This window comes from Alligator mississippiensis, chromosome 1 (assembly GCF_030867095.1).
Source record: "Alligator mississippiensis isolate rAllMis1 chromosome 1, rAllMis1, whole genome shotgun sequence".
NCBI lineage: Eukaryota > Metazoa > Chordata > Crocodylia > Alligatoridae > Alligator > Alligator mississippiensis.
In genome coordinates, this window is record NC_081824.1 from 333265760 (window position 1) to 333273304 (window position 7545).

General features: G+C 34.7%; 1 pseudogene; it reads right to left on the minus strand.

Moving 5' to 3' along the window:
- Positions 1-2532: 2532 nt before the first annotated feature.
- On the minus strand, positions 2533-2651 carry LOC132247987 (U4 spliceosomal RNA; annotated as a pseudogene).
- Positions 2652-7545: the final 4894 nt, after the last annotated feature.

Consider the following 7545-nt stretch of genomic DNA (forward strand, 5'->3'; position numbering starts at 1 on the left):
ATGACATGTGCACCCTGATCTTGCTTTGTATTGATGTGTTTACAAAAGTTGGAATATTAATTAAGTGCTGGGTAATTCCACAACATGACACAAATGTTCTACAGAGAAATGAACAGCAATGTAAAATTCACCACAGACTTTGAAAGAATGACTGCAGCCTGCAGATTAGTTCTTTACTGATGGACCTATTAATTGGCAAGATATGCTGAGTCTGCGTGGCCTGGGTTTTACATTTTTCGGAGCATGGATGTAGAATCTGATCTGAAATGTACAGTTTAAACTTCAGTGATGTCATTGTAATTTTTGTCTCCTTCTTGTTGACTGTGTGTGCACGTTTTTAAGTAAAATGAATGAATGACTGTGGCAACCGAAGAAAGATTTTTTAGCCTTCCTCCCAGGCCTGAGCCAAAACCCACTAAAGTTAATGGGAAGACTCCTATTGATTTTAATGGCTTTGGCTCAGGCCCCAAGTGGGATATTCATTGCATGACTGATTGAAGGAGTCACTGCCCATCCTAATAATGCTTTCTCACCCTGTTACCTCAATCAGAGAGGGGAACCATTGATTGCATCCCCATGGAGTGATAAAAATATATTTCCAGATCAACTCTGGAGGGTGGGAAGCCATGATATTTGGAGATTAATTCTTCAGCAAAACAAGGCCTAAGCCAGAGCTATCTTAAGTCTTCCATGAATGAAGAATTCACACCCTTTATCCCTTTGCTGATTCCATATTAATTGCTTCTGGTTTTCAAAAGCAATGAAAGAATCAAGGACTTAATGGTCACAATTAGATTGTTAACAGTGGTGTGCTGGAAAAGAACATGTTTGGATATGTTCATTTCTAATCTGATTAATTGAGTCTGCTGAAGCATAGTAACTACTGCGCTCGAGCAAACTCCAACATCACGTGTATCAGCATCCCCCTGCTGAAAAATGGCAGGGAGGTGCTTTAAACTAAAGCTTTTTTAACAAGCTTTAATTCAAAGCATCCCACTGCTGTTTTTCAGTGTGGGGATGCTGATACATGGAACGCTCTAGGCACTTTTAATTAGCATGGATCTCAGAGCTGCTTTAATTAAAGCCCTCCCCCATCCACCTCAGAGTTATAAAAATATACAAACAAAAGAAAATGGCAGAACAATAATCTGGTTTTACCCTGTGTCTTAAACCCAAGAGTCCAGCTTTTATTCAGCTCACCAGGTTAGAAAGCACACCCTGCTTCTGACCTTTCTGATAGGACCTCTTGCCACTTCTCCTGTCAGTCAGGATACTCAACCATAGGATTATTTGGGAGCCCATCCCATGCATATATATGACATTGCGCTCCCCCAAAACAACAGTTTTTCCTGATCTAATTAAGACAAGGAGAATATTTATACTTTTTTCAGATATGAAATACAATAGATTATTTGAATCATTTGAGATATTAAATTTACTAATCCAATATCCTAAAGATATTGTCTCTCACTTAATTTCCTCACTGTAAGGAATATCCTTCCCCCAGATAGCCTGAATAGGTAGGTTACATTCTTTAAAATATAAATGTATTGTTGTCTGCATAGCCTTTCTATTAAATATATCCGGGGGGGGGGGGGGGGAAATGTCTCACTAGGAGGATAGCAAAGCACTGGAACAGGCTTCCCAGAAAGGTTGTGGAATCTCCATCTCTAGAAGTTTTTAAGACCTGGGTAGACAAAATCTTGGCTGGGATGATATAGTTGGGTACAGTCATGTTTGAGCAGGGGATTAAACTAGATGACTTCCTAAGGTGATTAATTTTCTATGATTCTGTGTCAGATGACCATTTGTTGAGTAGGGAGTATAGCTTTGAACCTCTCTCAGGCGTAAAACTATTATGCAATATTGGCTCTATTATAAATGACAAGGAATACATTTATATCAAAAGTCACAAGTCATCTAAAAATAATGATAAGACTGAACATAGCTTGATGCGCCTTATCTGTTGACTCTATACATACTATCAGTAAAACGCATTTAAAAAATGCAAGACACCCTACAATCACCTTGTTTTATAGTAGATTTCATGACTGTATATGCCCATTTTCCTGGGAACAGACTCACTATCCCAAGACGATTCTGAGAGAATGGGAGACCTAAGCACCTTTGAGGTAGAACAGAATCACTCTCCCCAAAGGAAATGCATTATTTTTTTTTGAGAAATCTTTAGCACCTACTAGTCTAGGTATCTACATATGTAGAATGGATTTTGAAAAGTGTTTCTCATCATCTGAAGTCTCAATGTTCTTGGTTGAGGTAAATTATTGCTGTAGACCTTCAAAGTCTATGATAGATCCAGAATCAGGATAATATCTATGAAATGCCAAACTATTTCATTTTTTTAGAATAAACATTTCCAGAAAGTGTCTAAAGTTTATATAACATTTTTTTTTAACCTAATTTTCTATTAGGAACTTCTTATACTCAGATACCAGGAGGGTTCACAACAGAGGATTTCTAAGGATCATAAGCAGTTCTTCCAGTTTAAGTTTTAAGAGCAGGATTTTTAATAAAGTGTATTTCTATATCAATAATTTTTTGACCAGGCAATATCTGTATGAAGTACATATTAGCAATAATCGCGCCTCAGATTAACCTCATTGGCTATGATACTGCCACAGCACAAGGCTAACATATCATATAACACAAACATATTACACTAAATTTATCACAGAAAATGGGATTACTTGTATGTGCTTAAGTGCCATTCTGAGCAGGATCTATATCTGTACCAGGAAATAAAAAAAAACAAACAAATGAACAAAGAAACAATTCTTGAATAGTTTGTCAATATTTTTAATATAAGATTACTGTACCCTGTTTAGTGTACACTCAGAATATTTTCTTGTAACAGATGGTGAGAATTATTATTTTCTAGTAAAAAACTATTAAAGGAGAAATCTTTTTTCAACAAGTTTTGTTTAAAACTTTTAATTTTGGTGTGGTGTAAATATCTGTGACACTAATGGTCCAACATTGCCTTTTATACTTTTTTTTTTTCCCCTTGTTTCTCAACAGCTTTTTGTCTGCATTTGGGATGTCTTCACTTTAGGCCAGATCTTAAATGTCCATCAACCAGATGAAAGGATGAACGTAATAATAGAGATGCCATACTATGTTAAGATAAATATACTGACAATGCCATTCTTTGAAAAGAAGAGCTTCTGGGGATAATAACCAGTATAAACTTCCCATTAGATTAAATGTCTTAAATAATTTTAAGAATTGTGTTTAAATTGACATAAACATGAGTTATTGATACCCTAGTTGAAAGCTACCTTGATTCTAGTGTTTCTGCAAGGGTTTGGAGGAACAAACTATGAAACCTTAAGCAAAATGCAATACATTCATTCTGATAAAATGTTATTTAGGAAACTTGATCTTAATTCTAGATTATTGATTAAATATCAAATGTTGCTTTGGTATACGAATGCTGAAAATAATGTCTCACAGATATGCAATTGTGTCTTGAATATGGCCTGTGATATTCTTGTCATAATACTAAGACAATCTTTAAAAGGTTGATCCAAGTTCATTGATATCAATGGAAGTATTCTTCCTGAACAATCATACTGAATAAAACCTGTGGTCTGATTTAATGGTCTATCTAGTGGTCACAATCAGACATTTTAGTGGATGAAGTAAGAAACTTTTTAAATTCTCATCTTTAGAAACTGTCTTTCACTTGAAAACACAAGATTTAATATCTCATTTAAAATGTATGTTAGCATGTGTGTCAGCTACAACCCACTGTTTACTGTTCTCTTCATCACCATGATACAAGGATATGTGCATGTTGTGTTTCTATAGCAACAATGATAGTTTGAATTTAATAGCTTTGTGTTATGGAATGACATGTCTATATTTGCTGTCTCTAAGGCTCCCCTGCACTGCAATAGGCAGTTCAACACTGAGTGAGAGCACAGTGAAAGTAAACCCATGTGGAATGTTACTTCAGCTATATAATGATTGGATTAACAACAGGTGAACTGTACTACATCCCTAACTATTACTAGCTTCACCATTTAGGAATCTAAAGTTTCAACCTTTCTAAGGCATCTGAGCTAACTGATGTTTAAAGCACTGCTTTAACATGCAGATGCTCATGTTCTAGATGCCCTTAGCATAGTCTACATGTAATGTGCAATTTCACTAGGTCACTACATACCAGTGATTTGATCGTGTGACAAGGTCCAAAGAAGCCAATAAAAGTTATGCTCAGAATTATAGTTCCCCAGACTTATTTGGTTTAGTTTCCAAGAATCATCTCTAGTCAGCAAGACCTCATTTTCAGAGACAGAGGCAGTTATGAGTAACAGCTTGTCACTATCAAAGGTTTTGTATTGCTTACTGTTTACTAGAAGGAACATTGAGTTGAGACTCTCTGTCAGTGCATGACTCAATTGCATACAGAATGCCAAATGATTTATCAGATGATATTCTCTAGTGACAGATGGGTCGTGTAAATTTGTGTTTCCACTGTACCTGGCAGAGTAAGGATTTATCTAGCACAACCCTTTCCTGCAGCCTTAAGCTTTGGAGACTGGCTATATTTTTCTGAACTGTATTACATTTTAAAGATAAAGTTCTTTTATATTTAGGCAAATTGCACTATAATACAAATTTAAGAATCTGCAGTGTTATATCAGGTACATAATTTATATTCTTGTCTATGAAATCGTTAAAGCGTGGGGTTTAAAATTAACCTGATAATATCTGTGAAGCTTGCAAAACAAAAATGAAAACACAGTTCAAACTGACCATTGTGTGATACTAAAATTAAGATGTTAACTCTCAGCTGCAATAAGTGGAGCTTGTTAAGGTTTAGTGCTTAGTGGCTGAATAAGCTCCTTGGCTAAAATATGTTCATTGCTTCAGGATAAAGTTAAAATGAAGAATGATGGACATTTGGTATTGAACAAAGAGCCTTCAGAGAGAGGGTTAGGTGAAACTTCAGGGATTTATAGTGCAATGAAATTACTGTGTAAATGAAAAATGTTTTGATGCTAGTAACAAAATACAGTGAACAGCTGACCAGTTTTTAAAATGTTATGTTTTTTCTTAAGGAAAAAAAAGAGAGAGAACAGCTGTTCGGCTTAGATATTTACTTTTGAGAATATAACAGGGAATAAACTAGTTGTAAAACACAGGTTTTTTTCAGAACTGAAATATTGAGACAGATCCTCAGCTCTTGGAAAAAGGCATATTGGCACTGGAGGTAATTAAAAATGAAAACCCCTAACAATACAGTTTTGCTAATTCAGACCACCTGAGAATTACAGAGGTAATTAAAGTCAGATTTTCTAGAAGAAGACTATGAAGGAAAGAATAACTTTAATTTTAAATTCTTAGTTTTCCAAAGAAAATAAACAATGTTCAAGTATTGATGATTTGATACCATATTGTTGAGTACACTGTTAAAATTATACTAAAAGATTAGGTAGGGTATAGTGCATACTTAGATTATTACAGGAACACTTTGAGCTGCACATTATAGAGAAAAAAAGCCTGAAAATCATTATAATCATCCTTTGCTAGTAAAGGGCTCAAAATAACAGTGATGTTTCTAGTGAATCTGAACAGCAGATACAAAAGAGAAAAAAAAAAAAAATCCCACATTTATATCAGATCATCCAGTGTGTTTCATAGATTTTGGGATAGTTTCAGTTAAGACAGTCAAATGAAAGCTTTACAACAAAGCTATAAAGCTATTAACACAGCATTAAGTTTTGGGTAGTAAAGACATCACAAATAAGCCTTCCTGTAGTGGTAATGTATTTGTAATTTATGTCTTGGCATTCTCTCATTCCTCTCTACAACATGACCAACTACATCACAGCCACCCAAAATTTAAACACTATGTACAGCTCAGAATGGATCTAATAATTGAATAACTAACTGGTTTCCTTCCTGCAAAATAGACAAGAGCAGGTATTTGCCAAGGGCAACAGATTAAACCACATATAACTTTGTTCAGGGCAAACCATTCTTGAGTCATGGAAGGAGGATGATATCAGAAGATCAAGAACATTTTTATATGTTCATATTTACCAAATATATTGTCCAACTTGATTTAAGACATTCTAAATATTGTTTATACTGTAAAAAACAGCATAAGAATTTTCAAGTAGACTAATTTTGTTGAAATTGGGTATGAAAAAGAAAGTATGAAAGTTTGTTTTTCCCTCCTCTTGTTTATGATGTCACACTTCTGTGTTATATGATTCCTCTATGAAATATAATTATAATCAGCCTTTTTACAAACTTAATTACAGAGTGATTAGTAGTTGTACATAGTGAACACAAGGAATAGATTTATGGCTAAGATAGTTAACTTTCATTATTAATGAATTACTTTTGTTCTTTGCATCTTGTGGCTGCTTTTGTGTAGCACAGTGATAAAAACATTGGATTTAAAGTAACTGGAATGGTTTTGTTTGTTCATTTCCTTTTTTTTTTTTTTGGACTGGTTGTTGTTTTAGAAAACATCTTTTAAAAAATAGTAAATGGAAAACAAGTGTGAGATACAAAACAAAAAACAGTCATCTAAACTAGTAATAGCACTAATTACTTAAAAAAAAGAAGGTAAATAGCAGAAATGTGGAGTGATGCCACTAGAGACAGTAGAGGGAATCCGACAGGATTAAAAATGCTGAGGGTAACTGTAACTCTAAAAGTTCAAATGATCTGATTTCCAAACATCCTTAGGACCTCAATTCTTCTGATACATGCTGGTATGTTTGAAAAATTAACTTTACTTTGTGGTTCATTAGAACTGAAGAAAAATCATATTCAGGTCCTGGCCAAAACTAATGTGTAATTCTCCCAATTATTTTACTTTTCAGTTATCTTATCTGGGACTTGGGTGATGTAGTCCCCTATTCCTTCCTTATTTTTTCGTTCTGGTTGAGACAAGTGATTATAAAGAAACATATATTTCCTTTGTAGCTTTATGGAACTTACAAAACTGTCTGGGGTTCTATCATCTTTTCTAAGGAGCACCTGTCAAGCAAGGGACCTCTTTAAAGAAGGAAAATTACAATGGTATGGAAATAAGAGGCTGATGCACAAATTGATTTTTTTTTTTTTAAGTCTGCTTACCTGTTTAAAGTAGAGCATATCTTTAAAGAGCTTTCTGAAACAAGGTCCTCTTGACACATGCAAAAAAAATCTGGACCAAATGTGGGTTTTTTTGTAAATAGTTCAGCAACATAGTGGCCATGTTTACACATGCATTTTTGTTGGCTTAAATTTACTGCGTAGTAAATTACTGTGCAGTAAGTGGGAATAGGCCAGCATATACATGTGAACGCATTAAAGTGCATTAACACTGTGTGGACTGACTTGGGACTAAAGTTAGTTACAAGTCAGTCTACACACACAGTGTTACTGCGCTGTACGGCATCTACATGTGCATTACTGAGCAATAAATAATCGGGTATACTGCAGGTATCAAATTTACACTTAAGTCGGTGTATGTCACCATATCTGCTGCACAGTACAGTCATGCAAATGTAGACACAC